The following is a 15,337-nucleotide window of genomic DNA, read 5'->3' as shown; positions in this document are numbered from 1 at the left end:
TTACTTAAAAACCTCTTTTAAGCTTTTCAATTTTTCCAGCATTATGGCCAACAATAAATGACATTAACTTATAGCAGGAGAATAATGAAATCATCATCTAAAAATTTCTTCATAAACATACAATGATCAGACATGGTTCTAGGATGGGTGACCCCCTGTTGCACTCGTTTTTGCGCCCCGAGCGGCCAAAACCTCTCCCGTCGACCTCCGAGGCGATGGTTTTGGGTCTCGGAATTTGCCGTGACCGCTACGCAGTCAGTCTTGTGGGGCTCGGAGAGAGCTTTCCGGAATGGGGCCGCAATAGCGATTCCGAGTTCGTTCGAGAAAGTCCCGATGGTTTCGGCGCGCGCTTGCCGTGTCCGGTACGCTGTCGGCCTCGTGGGCATCGGAGAGATCCGACAATAGCGATTCCGAGATCGTTTGAGAGTACAAAGGCGAGGGACGACGCACACAAAACGAGTGCGATCATACCAGCACTAAAGCTCCGGATCCCATCCGAACTCCGAAGTCAAGCGTGCTTGGGCGAGAGTAGTACTAGGATGGGTGACCCCCTGGGAAGTCCTCGTGTTGCACTCCTTTTTGCGCCCCGCGCGGCCAAAAGACTTACTTAAAAACCTCTTTTAATCTTTTCAATTTTTCCAGCATTATGGCCAACAATAAATGACATTAACTTATAGCAGGAGAATAATGAAATCATCATCTAAAAATTTCTTCATAAACATACAATGATCAGACATGGTTCTAGGATGGGTGACCCCCTGTTGCACTCGTTTTTGCGCCCCGAGCGGCCAAAACCTCTCCCGTCGACCTCCGAGGCGATGGTTTTGGGCCTCGGAATTTGCCGTGACCGCTACGCAGTCAGTCTCGTTGGGCTCGGAGAGAGCTTTCCGGAATGGGGCCGCAATAGCGATTCCGAGTTCGTTCGAGAAAGTCCCGATGGTTTCGGCGCGCGCTTGCCGTGTCCGCTACGCGGTCGGCCTCGTGGGCATCGGAGAGATCCGACAATGGCGATTCCGAGATCGTTCGAGAGTACAAAGGCGAGGGACGACGCACACAAAACGAGTGCGATCATACCAGCACTAAAGCTCCGGATCCCATCCGAACTCCGAAGTCAAGCGTGCTTGGGCGAGAGTAGTACTAGGATAGGTGACCCCCTGGGAAGTCCTCGTGTTGCACTCCTTTTTGCGCCCCGCGCGGCCAAAAGACTTACTTAAAAACCTCTTTTAAGCTTTTCAATTTTTCCAGCATTATGGCCAACAATAAATGACATTAACTTATAGCAGCAGAATAATGAAATCATCATCTAAAAATTTCTTCATAAACATACAATGATCAGACATGGTTCTAGGATGGGTGACCCCCGGTTGCACTCGTTTTTGCGCCCCGAGCGGCCAAAACCTCTCCCGTCGACCTCCGAGGCGATGGTTTTGGGCCTCGGAATTTGCCGTGACCGCTACGCCGTCAGTCTCGTGGGGCTCGGAGAGAGCTTTCCGGAATGGGGCCGCAATAGCGATTTCGAGTTCGTTCGAGAAAGTCCCGATGGTTTCGGCGCGCGCTTGCCGTGTCCGCTACGCGGTCGGCCTCGTGGGCATCGGAGAGATCCGACAATGGCGATTCCGAGATCGTTCGAGAGTACAAAGGCGAGGGACGACGCACACAAAACGAGTGTGATCATACCAGCACTAAAGCTCCGGATCCCATCCGAACTCCGAAGTCAAGCGTGCTTGGGCGAGAGTAGTACTAGGATGGTTGACCCCCTGGGAAGTCCTCGTGTTGCACTCCTTTTTGCGCCCCGCGCGGCCAAAAGACTTACTTAAAAACCTCTTTTAAGCTTTTCAATTTTTCCAGCATTATGGCCAACAATAAATGACATTAACTTATAGCAGCAGAATAATGAAATCATCATCTAAAAATTTCTTCATAAACATACAATGATCAGACATGGTTCTAGGATGGGTGACCCCCTGTTGCACTCATTTTTGCGCCCCAAGCGGCCAAAACCTCTCCCGTCGACCTCCGAGGCGATGGTTTTGGGCCCCGGAATTTGCCGTGACCGCTACGCCGTCAGTCTCGTGGGGCTCGGAGAGAGCTTTCCGGAATGGGGCCGCAATAGCGATTTCGAGTTCGTTCGAGAAAGTCCCGATGGTTTCGGCGCGCGCTTGCCGTGTCCGCTACGCGGTCGGCCTCGTGGGCATCGGAGAGATCCGACAATGGCGATTCCGAGATCGTTCGAGAGTACAAAGGCGAGGGACGACGCACACAAAACGAGTGTGATCATACCAGCACTAAAGCTCCGGATCCCATCCGAACTCCGAAGTCAAGCGTGCTTGGGCGAGAGTAGTACTAGGATGGTTGACCCCCTGGGAAGTCCTCGTGTTGCACTCCTTTTTGCGCCCCGCGCGGCCAAAAGACTTACTTAAAAACCTCTTTTAAGCTTTTCAATTTTTCCAGCATTATGGCCAACAATAAATGACATTAACTTATAGCAGCAGAATAATGAAATCATCATCTAAAAATTTCTTCATAAACATACAATGATCAGACATGGTTCTAGGATGGGTGACCCCCTGTTGCACTCATTTTTGCGCCCCGAGCGGCCAAAACCTCTCCCGTCGACCTCCGAGGCGATGGTTTTGGGCCCCGGAATTTGCCGTGACCGCTACGCAGTCAGTCTCGTGGGGCTCGGAGAGAGCTTTCCGGAATGGGGCCGCAATAGCGATTCCGATTTCGTTCGAGAAAGTCCCGATGGTTTCGGCGCGCGCTTGCCGTGTCCGCTACGCGGTCGGCCTCGTGGGCATCGGAGAGATCCGACAATGGCGATTCCGAGATCGTTCGAGAGTACAAAGGCGAGGGACGACGCACACAAAACGAGTGCGATCATACCAGCACTAAAGCTCCGGATCCCATCCGAACTCCGAAGTCAAGCGTGCTTGGGCGAGAGTAGTACTAGGATAGGTGACCCCCTGGGAAGTCCTCGTGTTGCACTCCTTTTTGCGCCCCGCGCGGCCAAAAGACTTACTTAAAAACCTCTTTTAAGCTTTTCAATTTTTCCAGCATTATGGCCAACAATAAATGACATTAACTTATAGCAGGAGAATAATGAAATCATCATCTAAAAATTTCTTCATAAACATACAATGATCAGACATGGTTCTAGGATGGGTGACCCCCTGTTGCACTCGTTTTTGCGCCCCGAGAGGCCAAAACCTCTCCCGTCGACCTCCGAGGCGATGGTTTTGGGCCTCGGAATTTGCCGTGACCGCTACGCCGTCAGTCTCGTGGGGCTCGGAGAGAGCTTTCCGGAATGGGGCCGCAATAGCGATTTCGAGTTCGTTCGAGAAAGTCCCGATGGTTTCGGCGCGCGCTTGCCGTGTCCGCTACGCGGTCGGCCTCGTGGGCATCGGAGAGATCCGACAATGGCGATTCCGAGATCGTTCGAGAGTACAAAGGCGAGGGACGACGCACACAAAACGAGTGTGATCATACCAGTACTAAAGCTCCGGATCCCATCCGAACTCCGAAGTCAAGCGTGCTTGGGCGAGAGTAGTACTAGGATGGGTGACCCCCTGGGAAGTCCTCGTGTTGCACTCCTTTTTGCGCCCCGCGCGGCCAAAAGACTTACTTAAAAACCTCTTTTAAGCTTTTCAATTTTTCCAGCATTATGGCCAACAATAAATGACATTAACTTATAGCAGGAGAATAATGAAATCATCATCTAAAAATTTCTTCATAAACATACAATGATCAGACATGGTTCTAGGATGGGTGACCCCCTGTTGCACTCGTTTTTGCGCCCCGAGCGGCCAAAACCTCTCCCGTCGACCTCCGAGGCGATGGTTTTGGGCCTCGGAATTTGCCGTGACCGCTACGCAGTCAGTCTCGTGGGGCTCGGAGAGAGCTTTCCGGAATGGGGCCGCAATAGCGATTCCGAGTTCGTTCGAGAAAGTCCCGATGGTTTCGGCGCGCGCTTGCCGTGTCCGCTACGCGGTCGGCCTCGTGGGCATCGGAGAGATCCGACAATGGCGATTCCGAGATCGTTCGAGAGTACAAAGGCGAGGGACGACGCACACAAAACGAGTGCGATCATACCAGCACTAAAGCTCCGGATCCCATCCGAACTCCGAAGTCAAGCGTGCTTGGGCGAGAGTAGTACTAGGATAGGTGACCCCCTGGGAAGTCCTCGTGTTGCACTCCTTTTTGCGCCCCGCGCGGCCAAAAGACTTACTTAAAAACCTCTTTTAAGCTTTTCAATTTTTCCAGCATTATGGCCAACAATAAATGACATTAACTTATAGCAGGAGAATAATGAAATCATCATCTAAAAATTTCTTCATAAACATACAATGATCAGACATGGTTCTAGGATGGGTGACCCCCTGTTGCACTCATTTTTGCGCCCCGAGCGGCCAAAACCTCTCCCGTCGACCTCCGAGGCGATGGTTTTGGGCCCCGGAATTTGCCGTGACCGCTAAGCGGTCAGTCTCGTTGGGCTCGGAGAGAGCTTTCCGGAATGGGGCCGCAATAGCGATTCCGAGTTCGTTCGAGAAAGTCCCGATGGTTTCGGCGCGCGCTTGCCGTGTCCGCTACGCGGTCGGCCTCGTGGGCATCGGAGAGATCCGACAATGGCGATTCCGAGATCATTCGAGAGTACAAAGGCGAGGGACGACGCACACAAAACGAGTGCGATCATACCAGCACTAAAGCTCCGGATCCCATCCGAACTCCGAAGTCAAGCGTGCTTGGGCGAGAGTAGTACTAGGATAGGTGACCCCCTGGGAAGTCCTCGTGTTGCACTCCTTTTTGCGCCCCGCGCGGCCAAAAGACTTACTTAAAAACCTCTTTTAAGCTTTTCAATTTTTCCAGCATTATGGCCAACAATAAATGACATTAACTTATAGCAGGAGAATAATGAAATCATCATCTAAAAATTTCTTCATAAACATACAATGATCAGACATGGTTCTAGGATGGGTGACCCCCTGTTGCACTCATTTTTGCGCCCCGAGCGGCCAAAACCTCTCCCGTCGACCTCCGAGGCGATGGTTTTGGGCCTCGGAATTTGCCGTGACCGCTACGCTGTCAGTCTCGTGGGGCTCGGAGAGAGCTTTCCGGAATGGGGCCGCAATAGCGATTCCGAGTTCGTTCGAGAAAGTCCCGATGGTTTCGGCGCGCGCTTGCCGTGTCCGCTACGCGGTCGGCCTCGTGGGCATCGGAGAGATCCGACAATGGCGATTCCGAGATCGTTCGAGAGTACAAAGGCGAGGGACGACGCACACAAAACGAGTGTGATCATACCAGCACTAAAGCTCCGGATCCCATCCGAACTCCGAAGTCAAGCGTGCTTGGGCGAGAGTAGTACTAGGATAGGTGACCCCCTGGGAAGTCCTCGTGTTGCACTCCTTTTTGCGCCCCGCGCGGCCAAAAGACTTACTTAAAAACCTCTTTTAAGCTTTTCAATTTTTCCAGCATTATGGCCAACAATAAATGACATTAACTTATAGCAGGAGAATAATGAAATCATCATCTAAAAATTTCTTCATAAACATACAATGATCAGACATGGTTCTAGGATGGGTGACCCCCTGTTGCACTCATTTTTGCGCCCCGAGCGGCCAAAACCTCTCCCGTCGACCTCCGAGGCGATGGTTTTGGGCCCCGGAATTTGCCGTGACCGCTACGCGGTCAGTCTCGTTGGGCTCGGAGAGAGCTTTCCGGAATGGGGCCGCAATAGCGATTCCGAGTTCGTTCGAGAAAGTCCCGATGGTTTCGGCGCGCGCTTGCCGTGTCCGCTACGCGGTCGGCCTCGTGGGCATCGGAGAGATCCGACAATGGCGATTCCGAGATCGTTCGAGAGTACAAAGGCGAGGGACGACGCACACAAAACGAGTGCGATCATACCAGCACTAAAGCTCCGGATCCCATCCGAACTCCGAAGTCAAGCGTGCTTGGGCGAGAGTAGTACTAGGATAGGTGACCCCCTGGGAAGTCCTCGTGTTGCACTCCTTTTTGCGCCCCGCGCGGCCAAAAGACTTACTTAAAAACCTCTTTTAAGCTTTTCAATTTTTCCAGCATTATGGCCAACAATAAATGACATTAACTTATAGCAGGAGAATAATGAAATCATCATCTAAAAATTTCTTCATAAACATACAATGATCAGACATGGTTCTAGGATGGGTGACCCCCTGTTGCACTCATTTTTGCGCCCCGAGCGGCCAAAACCTCTCCCGTCGACCTCCGAGGCGATGGTTTTGGGCCCCGGAATTTGCCGTGACCGCTAAGCGGTCAGTCTCGTTGGGCTCGGAGAGAGCTTTCCGGAATGGGGCCGCAATAGCGATTCCGAGTTCGTTCGAGAAAGTCCCGATGGTTTCGGCGCGCGCTTGCCGTGTCCGCTACGCGGTCGGCCTCGTGGGCATCGGAGAGATCCGACAATGGCGATTCCGAGATCATTCGAGAGTACAAAGGCGAGGGACGACGCACACAAAACGAGTGCGATCATACCAGCACTAAAGCTCCGGATCCCATCCGAACTCCGAAGTCAAGCGTGCTTGGGCGAGAGTAGTACTAGGATAGGTGACCCCCTGGGAAGTCCTCGTGTTGCACTCCTTTTTGCGCCCCGCGCGGCCAAAAGACTTACTTAAAAACCTCTTTTAAGCTTTTCAATTTTTCCAGCATTATGGCCAACAATAAATGACATTAACTTATAGCAGGAGAATAATGAAATCATCATCTAAAAATTTCTTCATAAACATACAATGATCAGACATGGTTCTAGGATGGGTGACCCCCTGTTGCACTCATTTTTGCGCCCCGAGCGGCCAAAACCTCTCCCGTCGACCTCCGAGGCGATGGTTTTGGGCCTCGGAATTTGCCGTGACCGCTACGCTGTCAGTCTCGCGGGGCTCGGAGAGAGCTTTCCGGAATGGGGCCGCAATAGCGATTCCGAGTTCGTTCGAGAAAGTCCCGATGGTTTCGGCGCGCGCTTGCCGTGTCCGCTACGCGGTCGGCCTCGTGGGCATCGGAGAGATCCGACAATGGCGATTCCGAGATCGTTCGAGAGTACAAAGGCGAGGGACGACGCACACAAAACGAGTGTGATCATACCAGCACTAAAGCTCCGGATCCCATCCGAACTCCGAAGTCAAGCGTGCTTGGGCGAGAGTAGTACTAGGATAGGTGACCCCCTGGGAAGTCCTCGTGTTGCACTCCTTTTTGCGCCCCGCGCGGCCAAAAGACTTACTTAAAAACCTCTTTTAAGCTTTTCAATTTTTCCAGCATTATGGCCAACAATAAATGACATTAACTTATAGCAGGAGAATAATGAAATCATCATCTAAAAATTTCTTCATAAACATACAATGATCAGACATGGTTCTAGGATGGGTGACCCCCTGTTGCACTCATTTTTGCGCCCCGAGCGGCCAAAACCTCTCCCGTCGACCTCCGAGGCGATGGTTTTGGGCCCCGGAATTTGCCGTGACCGCTACGCGGTCAGTCTCGTTGGGCTCGGAGAGAGCTTTCCGGAATGGGGCCGCAATAGCGATTCCGAGTTCGTTCGAGAAAGTCCCGATGGTTTCGGCGCGCGCTTGCCGTGTCCGCTACGCGGTCGGCCTCGTGGGCATCGGAGAGATCCGACAATGGCGATTCCGAGATCATTCGAGAGTACAAAGGCGAGGGACGACGCACACAAAACGAGTGCGATCATACCAGCACTAAAGCTCCGGATCCCATCCGAACTCCGAAGTCAAGCGTGCTTGGGCGAGAGTAGTACTAGGATAGGTGACCCCCTGGGAAGTCCTCGTGTTGCACTCCTTTTTGCGCCCCGCGCGGCCAAAAGACTTACTTAAAAACCTCTTTTAAGCTTTTCAATTTTTCCAGCATTATGGCCAACAATAAATGACATTAACTTATAGCAGCAGAATAATGAAATCATCATCTAAAAATTTCTTCATAAACATACAATGATCAGACATGGTTCTAGGATGGGTGACCCCCTGTTGCACTCGTTTTTGCGCCCCGAGCGGCCAAAACCTCTCCCGTCGACCTCCGAGGCGATGGTTTTGGGCCTCGGAATTTGCCGTGACCGCTACGCAGTCAGTCTCGTGGGGCTCGGAGAGAGCTTTCCGGAATGGGGCCGCAATAGCGATTCCGAGTTCGTTCGAGAAAGTCCCGATGGTTTCGGCGCGCGCTTGCCGTGTCCGCTACGCGGTCGGCCTCGTGGGCATCGGAGAGATCCGACAATGGCGATTCCGAGATCGTTCGAGAGTACAAAGGCGAGGGACGACGCACACAAAACGAGTGCGATCATACCAGCACTAAAGCTCCGGATCCCATCCGAACTCCGAAGTCAAGCGTGCTTGGGCGAGAGTAGTACTAGGATAGGTGACCCCCTGGGAAGTCCTCGTGTTGCACTCCTTTTTGCGCCCCGCGCGGCCAAAAGACTTACTTAAAAACCTCTTTTAAGCTTTTCAATTTTTCCAGCATTATGGCCAACAATAAATGACATTAACTTATAGCAGGAGAATAATGAAATCATCATCTAAAAATTTCTTCATAAACATACAATGATCAGACATGGTTCTAGGATGGGTGACCCCCGGTTGCACTCGTTTTTGCGCCCCGAGCGGCCAAAACCTCTCCCGTCGACCTCCGAGGCGATGGTTTTGGGCCTCGGAATTTGCCGTGACCGCTACGCCGTCAGTCTCGTGGGGCTCGGAGAGAGCTTTCCGGAATGGGGCCGCAATAGCGATTTCGAGTTCGTTCGAGAAAGTCCCGATGGTTTCGGCGCGCGCTTGCCGTGTCCGCTACGCGGTCGGCCTCGTGGGCATCGGAGAGATCCGACAATGGCGATTCCGAGATCGTTCGAGAGTACAAAGGCGAGGGACGACGCACACAAAACGAGTGTGATCATACCAGCACTAAAGCTCCGGATCCCATCCGAACTCCGAAGTCAAGCGTGCTTGGGCGAGAGTAGTACTAGGATGGTTGACCCCCTGGGAAGTCCTCGTGTTGCACTCCTTTTTGCGCCCCGCGCGGCCAAAAGACTTACTTAAAAACCTCTTTTAAGCTTTTCAATTTTTCCAGCATTATGGCCAACAATAAATGACATTAACTTATAGCAGCAGAATAATGAAATCATCATCTAAAAATTTCTTCATAAACATACAATGATCAGACATGGTTCTAGGATGGGTGACCCCCTGTTGCACTCATTTTTGCGCCCCGAGCGGCCAAAACCTCTCCCGTCGACCTCCGAGGCGATGGTTTTGGGCCCCGGAATTTGCCGTGACCGCTACGCAGTCAGTCTCGTGGGGCTCGGAGAGAGCTTTCCGGAATGGGGCCGCAATAGCGATTCCGATTTCGTTCGAGAAAGTCCCGATGGTTTCGGCGCGCGCTTGCCGTGTCCGCTACGCGGTCGGCCTCGTGGGCATCGGAGAGATCCGACAATGGCGATTCCGAGATCGTTCGAGAGTACAAAGGCGAGGGACGACGCACACAAAACGAGTGCGATCATACCAGCACTAAAGCTCCGGATCCCATCCGAACTCCGAAGTCAAGCGTGCTTGGGCGAGAGTAGTACTAGGATAGGTGACCCCCTGGGAAGTCCTCGTGTTGCACTCCTTTTTGCGCCCCGCGCGGCCAAAAGACTTACTTAAAAACCTCTTTTAAGCTTTTCAATTTTTCCAGCATTATGGCCAACAATAAATGACATTAACTTATAGCAGGAGAATAATGAAATCATCATCTAAAAATTTCTTCATAAACATACAATGATCAGACATGGTTCTAGGATGGGTGACCCCCTGTTGCACTCGTTTTTGCGCCCCGAGAGGCCAAAACCTCTCCCGTCGACCTCCGAGGCGATGGTTTTGGGCCTCGGAATTTGCCGTGACCGCTACGCCGTCAGTCTCGTGGGGCTCGGAGAGAGCTTTCCGGAATGGGGCCGCAATAGCGATTTCGAGTTCGTTCGAGAAAGTCCCGATGGTTTCGGCGCGCGCTTGCCGTGTCCGCTACGCGGTCGGCCTCGTGGGCATCGGAGAGATCCGACAATGGCGATTCCGAGATCGTTCGAGAGTACAAAGGCGAGGGACGACGCACACAAAACGAGTGTGATCATACCAGCACTAAAGCTCCGGATCCCATCCGAACTCCGAAGTCAAGCGTGCTTGGGCGAGAGTAGTACTAGGATGGGTGACCCCCTGGGAAGTCCTCGTGTTGCACTCCTTTTTGCGCCCCGCGCGGCCAAAAGACTTACTTAAAAACCTCTTTTAAGCTTTTCAATTTTTCCAGCATTATGGCCAACAATAAATGACATTAACTTATAGCAGGAGAATAATGAAATCATCATCTAAAAATTTCTTCATAAACATACAATGATCAGACATGGTTCTAGGATGGGTGACCCCCTGTTGCACTCGTTTTTGCGCCCCGAGCGGCCAAAACCTCTCCCGTCGACCTCCGAGGCGATGGTTTTGGGCCTCGGAATTTGCCGTGACCGCTACGCAGTCAGTCTCGTGGGGCTCGGAGAGAGCTTTCCGGAATGGGGCCGCAATAGCGATTCCGAGTTCGTTCGAGAAAGTCCCGATGGTTTCGGCGCGCGCTTGCCGTGTCCGCTACGCGGTCGGCCTCGTGGGCATCGGAGAGATCCGACAATGGCGATTCCGAGATCGTTCGAGAGTACAAAGGCGAGGGACGACGCACACAAAACGAGTGCGATCATACCAGCACTAAAGCTCCGGATCCCATCCGAACTCCGAAGTCAAGCGTGCTTGGGCGAGAGTAGTACTAGGATAGGTGACCCCCTGGGAAGTCCTCGTGTTGCACTCCTTTTTGCGCCCCGCGCGGCCAAAAGACTTACTTAAAAACCTCTTTTAAGCTTTTCAATTTTTCCAGCATTATGGCCAACAATAAATGACATTAACTTATAGCAGGAGAATAATGAAATCATCATCTAAAAATTTCTTCATAAACATACAATGATCAGACATGGTTCTAGGATGGGTGACCCCCTGTTGCACTCATTTTTGCGCCCCGAGCGGCCAAAACCTCTCCCGTCGACCTCCGAGGCGATGGTTTTGAGCCCCGGAATTTGCCGTGACCGCTAAGCGGTCAGTCTCGTTGGGCTCGGAGAGAGCTTTCCGGAATGGGGCCGCAATAGCGATTCCGAGTTCGTTCGAGAAAGTCCCGATGGTTTCGGCGCGCGCTTGCCGTGTCCGCTACGCGGTCGGCCTCGTGGGCATCGGAGAGATCCGACAATGGCGATTCCGAGATCATTCGAGAGTACAAAGGCGAGGGACGACGCACACAAAACGAGTGCGATCATACCAGCACTAAAGCTCCGGATCCCATCCGAACTCCGAAGTCAAGCGTGCTTGGGCGAGAGTAGTACTAGGATAGGTGACCCCCTGGGAAGTCCTCGTGTTGCACTCCTTTTTGCGCCCCGCGCGGCCAAAAGACTTACTTAAAAACCTCTTTTAAGCTTTTCAATTTTTCCAGCATTATGGCCAACAATAAATGACATTAACTTATAGCAGGAGAATAATGAAATCATCATCTAAAAATTTCTTCATAAACATACAATGATCAGACATGGTTCTAGGATGGGTGACCCCCTGTTGCACTCATTTTTGCGCCCCGAGCGGCCAAAACCTCTCCCGTCGACCTCCGAGGCGATGGTTTTGGGCCTCGGAATTTGCCGTGACCGCTACGCTGTCAGTCTCGTGGGGCTCGGAGAGAGCTTTCCGGAATGGGGCCGCAATAGCGATTCCGAGTTCGTTCGAGAAAGTCCCGATGGTTTCGGCGCGCGCTTGCCGTGTCCGCTACGCGGTCGGCCTCGTGGGCATCGGAGAGATCCGACAATGGCGATTCCGAGATCGTTCGAGAGTACAAAGGCGAGGGACGACGCACACAAAACGAGTGCGATCATACCAGCACTAAAGCTCCGGATCCCATCCGAACTCCGAAGTCAAGCGTGCTTGGGCGAGAGTAGTACTAGGATAGGTGACCCCCTGGGAAGTCCTCGTGTTGCACTCCTTTTTGCGCCCCGCGCGGCCAAAAGACTTACTTAAAAACCTCTTTTAAGCTTTTCAATTTTTCCAGCATTATGGCCAACAATAAATGACATTAACTTATAGCAGGAGAATAATGAAATCATCATCTAAAAATTTCTTCATAAACATACAATGATCAGACATGGTTCTAGGATGGGTGACCCCCTGTTGCACTCATTTTTGCGCCCCGAGCGGCCAAAACCTCTCCCGTCGACCTCCGAGGCGATGGTTTTGGGCCCCGGAATTTGCCGTGACCGCTACGCGGTCAGTCTCGTTGGGCTCGGAGAGAGCTTTCCGGAATGGGGCCGCAATAGCGATTCCGAGTTCGTTCGAGAAAGTCCCGATGGTTTCGGCGCGCGCTTGCCGTGTCCGCTACGCGGTCGGCCTCGTGGGCATCGGAGAGATCCGACAATGGCGATTCCGAGATCATTCGAGAGTACAAAGGCGAGGGACGACGCACACAAAACGAGTGCGATCATACCAGCACTAAAGCTCCGGATCCCATCCGAACTCCGAAGTCAAGCGTGCTTGGGCGAGAGTAGTACTAGGATAGGTGACCCCCTGGGAAGTCCTCGTGTTGCACTCCTTTTTGCGCCCCGCGCGGCCAAAAGACTTACTTAAAAACCTCTTTTAAGCTTTTCAATTTTTCCAGCATTATGGCCAACAATAAATGACATTAACTTATAGCAGGAGAATAATGAAATCATCATCTAAAAATTTCTTCATAAACATACAATGATCAGACATGGTTCTAGGATGGGTGACCCCCTGTTGCACTCATTTTTGCGCCCCGAGCGGCCAAAACCTCTCCCGTCGACCTCCGAGGCGATGGTTTTGGGCCTCGGAATTTGCCGTGACCGCTACGCTGTCAGTCTCGTGGGGCTCGGAGAGAGCTTTCCGGAATGGGGCCGCAATAGCGATTCCGAGTTCGTTCGAGAAAGTCCCGATGGTTTCGGCGCGCGCTTGCCGTGTCCGCTACGCGGTCGGCCTCGTGGGCATCGGAGAGATCCGACAATGGCGATTCCGAGATCGTTCGAGAGTACAAAGGCGAGGGACGACGCACACAAAACGAGTGCGATCATACCAGCACTAAAGCTCCGGATCCCATCCGAACTCCGAAGTCAAGCGTGCTTGGGCGAGAGTAGTACTAGGATAGGTGACCCCCTGGGAAGTCCTCGTGTTGCACTCCTTTTTGCGCCCCGCGCGGCCAAAAGACTTACTTAAAAACCTCTTTTAAGCTTTTCAATTTTTCCAGCATTATGGCCAACAATAAATGACATTAACTTATAGCAGGAGAATAATGAAATCATCATCTAAAAATTTCTTCATAAACATACAATGATCAGACATGGTTCTAGGATGGGTGACCCCCTGTTGCACTCATTTTTGCGCCCCGAGCGGCCAAAACCTCTCCCGTCGACCTCCGAGGCGATGGTTTTGGGCCTCGGAATTTGCCGTGACCGCTACGCAGTCAGTCTCGTGGGGCTCGGAGAGAGCTTTCCGGAATGGGGCCGCAATAGCGATTCCGAGTTCGTTCGAGAAAGTCCCGATGGTTTCGGCGCGCGCTTGCCGTGTCCGCTACGCGGTCGGCCTCGTGGGCATCGGAGAGATCCGACAATGGCGATTCCGAGATCGTTCGAGAGTACAAAGGCGAGGGACGACGCACACAAAACGAGTGTGATCATACCAGCACTAAAGCTCCGGATCCCATCCGAACTCCGAAGTCAAGCGTGCTTGGGCGAGAGTAGTACTAGGATGGGTGACCCCCTGGGAAGTCCTCGTGTTGCACTCCTTTTTGCGCCCCGCGCGGCCAAAAGACTTACTTAAAAACCTCTTTTAAGCTTTTCAATTTTTCCAGCATTATGGCCAACAATAAATGACATTAACTTATAGCAGGAGAATAATGAAATCATCATCTAAAAATTTCTTCATAAACATACAATGATCAGACATGGTTCTAGGATGGGTGACCCCCTGTTGCACTCGTTTTTGCGCCCCGAGCGGCCAAAACCTCTCCCGTCGACCTCCGAGGCGATGGTTTTGGGCCTCGGAATTTGCCGTGACCGCTACGCAGTCAGTCTCGTGGGGCTCGGAGAGAGCTTTCCGGAATGGGGCCGCAATAGCGATTCCGAGTTCGTTCGAGAAAGTCCCGATGGTTTCGGCGCGCGCTTGCCGTGTCCGCTATGTGGTCGGCCTCGTGGGCATCGGAGAGATCCGACAATGGCGATTCCGAGATCGTTCGAGAGTACAAAGGCGAGGGACGACGCACACAAAACGAGCGCGATCATACCAGCACTAAAGCTCCGGATCCCATCCGAACTCCGAAGTCAAGCGTGCTTGGGCGAGAGTAGTACTAGGATAGGTGACCCCCTGGGAAGTCCTCGTGTTGCACTCCTTTTTGCGCCCCGCGCGGCCAAAAGACTTACTTAAAAACCTCTTTTAAGCTTTTCAATTTTTCCAGCATTATGGCCAACAATAAATGACATTAACTTATAGCAGGAGAATAATGAAATCATCATCTAAAAATTTCTTCATAAACATACAATGATCAGACATGGTTCTAGGATGGGTGACCCCCTGTTGCACTCGTTTTTGCGCCCCGAGAGGCCAAAACCTCTCCCGTCGACCTCCGAGGCGATGGTTTTGGGCCTCGGAATTTGCCGTGACCGCTACGCCGTCAGTCTCGTGGGGCTCGGAGAGAGCTTTCCGGAATGGGGCCGCAATAGCGATTTCGAGTTCGTTCGAGAAAGTCCCGATGGTTTCGGCGCGCGCTTGCCGTGTCCGCTACGCGGTCGGCCTCGTGGGCATCGGAGAGATCCGACAATGGCGATTTCGAGATCGTTCGAGAGTACAAAGGCGAGGGACGACGCACACAAAACGAGTGTGATCATACCAGCACTAAAGCTCCGGATCCCATCCGAACTCCGAAGTCAAGCGTGCTTGGGCGAGAGTAGTACTAGGATGGGTGACCCCCTGGGAAGTCCTCGTGTTGCACTCCTTTTTGCGCCCCGCGCGGCCAAAAGACTTACTTAAAAACCTCTTTTAAGCTTTTCAATTTTTCCAGCATTATGGCCAACAATAAATGACATTAACTTATAGCAGGAGAATAATGAAATCATCATCTAAAAATTTCTTCATAAACATACAATGATCAGACATGGTTCTAGGATGGGTGACCCCCTGTTGCACTCGTTTTTGCGCCCCGAGCGGCCAAAACCTCTCCCGTCGACCTCCGAGGCGATGGTTTTGGGCCTCGGAATTTGCCGTGACCGCTACGCAGTCAGTCT

The 15,337-nt window shown here is 52.2% G+C and overlaps 25 non-coding genes across 25 annotated transcripts; all 25 read left to right on the top strand.

Moving 5' to 3' along the window:
- The first annotated feature begins 457 nt into the window (after nucleotides 1-457).
- LOC135621751 (5S ribosomal RNA) lies at nucleotides 458-576 on the top strand. Its single transcript, XR_010490911.1, has one exon. It is a non-coding gene; the product is annotated as a 5S ribosomal RNA (ribosomal RNA).
- Nucleotides 577-1,060: 484 nt separating this feature from the next.
- Nucleotides 1,061-1,179, top strand: LOC135620670 (5S ribosomal RNA). Its single transcript, XR_010489909.1, has one exon. It is a non-coding gene; the product is annotated as a 5S ribosomal RNA (ribosomal RNA).
- A 484-nt stretch (nucleotides 1,180-1,663) lies between these two features.
- Nucleotides 1,664-1,782, top strand: LOC135620696 (5S ribosomal RNA). Its single transcript, XR_010489934.1, has one exon. It is a non-coding gene; the product is annotated as a 5S ribosomal RNA (ribosomal RNA).
- Nucleotides 1,783-2,266: 484 nt separating this feature from the next.
- On the top strand, nucleotides 2,267-2,385 carry LOC135620695 (5S ribosomal RNA). Its single transcript, XR_010489933.1, has one exon. It is a non-coding gene; the product is annotated as a 5S ribosomal RNA (ribosomal RNA).
- Nucleotides 2,386-2,869: 484 nt separating this feature from the next.
- LOC135620669 (5S ribosomal RNA) lies at nucleotides 2,870-2,988 on the top strand. The gene has a single exon (XR_010489908.1). It is a non-coding gene; the product is annotated as a 5S ribosomal RNA (ribosomal RNA).
- A 484-nt stretch (nucleotides 2,989-3,472) lies between these two features.
- Nucleotides 3,473-3,591, top strand: LOC135620627 (5S ribosomal RNA). Its single transcript, XR_010489867.1, has one exon. It is a non-coding gene; the product is annotated as a 5S ribosomal RNA (ribosomal RNA).
- A 484-nt stretch (nucleotides 3,592-4,075) lies between these two features.
- Nucleotides 4,076-4,194, top strand: LOC135620668 (5S ribosomal RNA). The gene has a single exon (XR_010489907.1). It is a non-coding gene; the product is annotated as a 5S ribosomal RNA (ribosomal RNA).
- A 484-nt stretch (nucleotides 4,195-4,678) lies between these two features.
- LOC135620667 (5S ribosomal RNA) lies at nucleotides 4,679-4,797 on the top strand. The gene has a single exon (XR_010489906.1). It is a non-coding gene; the product is annotated as a 5S ribosomal RNA (ribosomal RNA).
- A 484-nt stretch (nucleotides 4,798-5,281) lies between these two features.
- LOC135620744 (5S ribosomal RNA) lies at nucleotides 5,282-5,400 on the top strand. The gene has a single exon (XR_010489979.1). It is a non-coding gene; the product is annotated as a 5S ribosomal RNA (ribosomal RNA).
- Nucleotides 5,401-5,884: 484 nt separating this feature from the next.
- On the top strand, nucleotides 5,885-6,003 carry LOC135620666 (5S ribosomal RNA). Its single transcript, XR_010489905.1, has one exon. It is a non-coding gene; the product is annotated as a 5S ribosomal RNA (ribosomal RNA).
- Nucleotides 6,004-6,487: 484 nt separating this feature from the next.
- On the top strand, nucleotides 6,488-6,606 carry LOC135620665 (5S ribosomal RNA). The gene has a single exon (XR_010489904.1). It is a non-coding gene; the product is annotated as a 5S ribosomal RNA (ribosomal RNA).
- A 484-nt stretch (nucleotides 6,607-7,090) lies between these two features.
- LOC135620743 (5S ribosomal RNA) lies at nucleotides 7,091-7,209 on the top strand. The gene has a single exon (XR_010489978.1). It is a non-coding gene; the product is annotated as a 5S ribosomal RNA (ribosomal RNA).
- Nucleotides 7,210-7,693: 484 nt separating this feature from the next.
- LOC135620664 (5S ribosomal RNA) lies at nucleotides 7,694-7,812 on the top strand. The gene has a single exon (XR_010489903.1). It is a non-coding gene; the product is annotated as a 5S ribosomal RNA (ribosomal RNA).
- A 484-nt stretch (nucleotides 7,813-8,296) lies between these two features.
- Nucleotides 8,297-8,415, top strand: LOC135620663 (5S ribosomal RNA). The gene has a single exon (XR_010489902.1). It is a non-coding gene; the product is annotated as a 5S ribosomal RNA (ribosomal RNA).
- A 484-nt stretch (nucleotides 8,416-8,899) lies between these two features.
- Nucleotides 8,900-9,018, top strand: LOC135620693 (5S ribosomal RNA). The gene has a single exon (XR_010489931.1). It is a non-coding gene; the product is annotated as a 5S ribosomal RNA (ribosomal RNA).
- Nucleotides 9,019-9,502: 484 nt separating this feature from the next.
- On the top strand, nucleotides 9,503-9,621 carry LOC135620662 (5S ribosomal RNA). Its single transcript, XR_010489901.1, has one exon. It is a non-coding gene; the product is annotated as a 5S ribosomal RNA (ribosomal RNA).
- Nucleotides 9,622-10,105: 484 nt separating this feature from the next.
- On the top strand, nucleotides 10,106-10,224 carry LOC135620538 (5S ribosomal RNA). The gene has a single exon (XR_010489781.1). It is a non-coding gene; the product is annotated as a 5S ribosomal RNA (ribosomal RNA).
- A 484-nt stretch (nucleotides 10,225-10,708) lies between these two features.
- On the top strand, nucleotides 10,709-10,827 carry LOC135620661 (5S ribosomal RNA). Its single transcript, XR_010489900.1, has one exon. It is a non-coding gene; the product is annotated as a 5S ribosomal RNA (ribosomal RNA).
- Nucleotides 10,828-11,311: 484 nt separating this feature from the next.
- On the top strand, nucleotides 11,312-11,430 carry LOC135620659 (5S ribosomal RNA). The gene has a single exon (XR_010489898.1). It is a non-coding gene; the product is annotated as a 5S ribosomal RNA (ribosomal RNA).
- Nucleotides 11,431-11,914: 484 nt separating this feature from the next.
- LOC135620658 (5S ribosomal RNA) lies at nucleotides 11,915-12,033 on the top strand. The gene has a single exon (XR_010489897.1). It is a non-coding gene; the product is annotated as a 5S ribosomal RNA (ribosomal RNA).
- Nucleotides 12,034-12,517: 484 nt separating this feature from the next.
- On the top strand, nucleotides 12,518-12,636 carry LOC135620657 (5S ribosomal RNA). Its single transcript, XR_010489896.1, has one exon. It is a non-coding gene; the product is annotated as a 5S ribosomal RNA (ribosomal RNA).
- A 484-nt stretch (nucleotides 12,637-13,120) lies between these two features.
- On the top strand, nucleotides 13,121-13,239 carry LOC135620656 (5S ribosomal RNA). The gene has a single exon (XR_010489895.1). It is a non-coding gene; the product is annotated as a 5S ribosomal RNA (ribosomal RNA).
- A 484-nt stretch (nucleotides 13,240-13,723) lies between these two features.
- Nucleotides 13,724-13,842, top strand: LOC135620537 (5S ribosomal RNA). The gene has a single exon (XR_010489780.1). It is a non-coding gene; the product is annotated as a 5S ribosomal RNA (ribosomal RNA).
- A 484-nt stretch (nucleotides 13,843-14,326) lies between these two features.
- LOC135620842 (5S ribosomal RNA) lies at nucleotides 14,327-14,445 on the top strand. The gene has a single exon (XR_010490073.1). It is a non-coding gene; the product is annotated as a 5S ribosomal RNA (ribosomal RNA).
- A 484-nt stretch (nucleotides 14,446-14,929) lies between these two features.
- LOC135620536 (5S ribosomal RNA) lies at nucleotides 14,930-15,048 on the top strand. The gene has a single exon (XR_010489779.1). It is a non-coding gene; the product is annotated as a 5S ribosomal RNA (ribosomal RNA).
- Nucleotides 15,049-15,337: the final 289 nt, after the last annotated feature.

The sequence above is a fragment of the Musa acuminata genome, chromosome BXJ2-8, assembly GCF_036884655.1.
Source record: "Musa acuminata AAA Group cultivar baxijiao chromosome BXJ2-8, Cavendish_Baxijiao_AAA, whole genome shotgun sequence".
In the NCBI taxonomy this organism is placed as follows: domain Eukaryota; kingdom Viridiplantae; phylum Streptophyta; class Magnoliopsida; order Zingiberales; family Musaceae; genus Musa; species Musa acuminata.
This window is presented reverse-complemented; position numbering and strand designations above follow the sequence as displayed.